This window comes from Hesperophylax consimilis, chromosome 3 (genome assembly GCF_061612785.1).
Source record: "Hesperophylax consimilis isolate HC1 chromosome 3, BYU_Hcon_1.0, whole genome shotgun sequence".
NCBI lineage: Eukaryota > Metazoa > Arthropoda > Insecta > Trichoptera > Limnephilidae > Hesperophylax > Hesperophylax consimilis.
Genome location: NC_142838.1, coordinates 5,789,466 through 5,790,595, shown reverse-complemented (window position 1 = coordinate 5,790,595; position 1,130 = coordinate 5,789,466). Strand labels below are relative to the sequence as shown.

General features: G+C 28.4%; 1 non-coding gene across 1 annotated transcript; it reads left to right on the top strand.

The window, feature by feature from the left end:
- Positions 1–316: 316 nt before the first annotated feature.
- On the top strand, positions 317–389 carry TRNAT-GGU (transfer RNA threonine (anticodon GGU)). Its single transcript has one exon. It is a non-coding gene; the product is annotated as a tRNA-Thr (tRNA).
- Positions 390–1,130: the final 741 nt, after the last annotated feature.

Genomic DNA, 1,130 nt, shown 5'->3' with positions numbered 1-1,130 from the left:
TTTAACTGTATCATACTTCGAATAAGAACTACTAACATTGTCTTCATTTTTTCACCGCACATTTTTATTGGCAACTATCTTTATGTATGATTGCAAGATTCAACCCGAACTAAATGCAATCCAGAGAGCGTCTTTTTAGATAAACCTATCTTATTTTTTTATTTTTAATGTGCGACATTTGTTGACTTTTCTGCAAGTCTAGAATGAATATTTATTTTACGGAATAACTTTTTTTTATTGAGTAAAACCTCAAATTGTAATATTTAAATATTGAAGACAATATTAGTGATTTCTAAACGAAAATAATAAGAATAGGGTCCCATTAGCTCAGTTGGTAGAGCACTGTCCCGGTAAGACAAGGGTCCTGGGTTCGAGTCCCAGATGTGACGTTTCCTTTTCTGATTTTTCTGTTTCAGATTTTTGTTTAGAAATCACTTATATTGTCTTCAATATTTAAAAATAAAAATTTAAGGTTTTAATCAATAAAATAAAAATGTTATTCCGAAAAATAAATGATTTTTTTTTTTTTTTTTTTTTTTTCTATAAATTTAATTTAGATTAAATTTGATAATATTATTATTAAGTTCTGCAAGTGTTTTAGTTTTTTATTATTGTGAAAGCTGTTTCGGCTTACAAGGCCATTTTCAAACTGTGGTTAGTCCACATTGAGACGACGTTTTTATACTATTTCAAATGTAGTGAAGCAATGTGTCCCGTTTCCGACAGCACTCCTTTGTTTCTTCCTTCAGCCATATCCTCTGTGCTCTCACCACAGTGGCTATGGCTGCCGTAGATGTACTTTTGATGGAGATCTGTACGAACTTCGGAATCACATTACACTTCAAGCACTCTTGGTTAAACCACAAATTTTGAACTATTTTTCGATGTTTGAGTTTAAGTCGTCTATATAAGATCACAAGGGAGCTATATCAACTACCTTTAATTTATTTATTGTTTTTGTGTTTAATTCGTAGAACTCCATTTAATTTTTTTATAAATTTAATTTAGATTAAATTTGATAATATTATTATTAAGTTCTGCAAGTGTTCTAAAAAACTAAAACACTTGCAGAACTTAATAATAATATTATCAAATTTAATCTAAATTAAATTTATAAAAAAATTAAATGG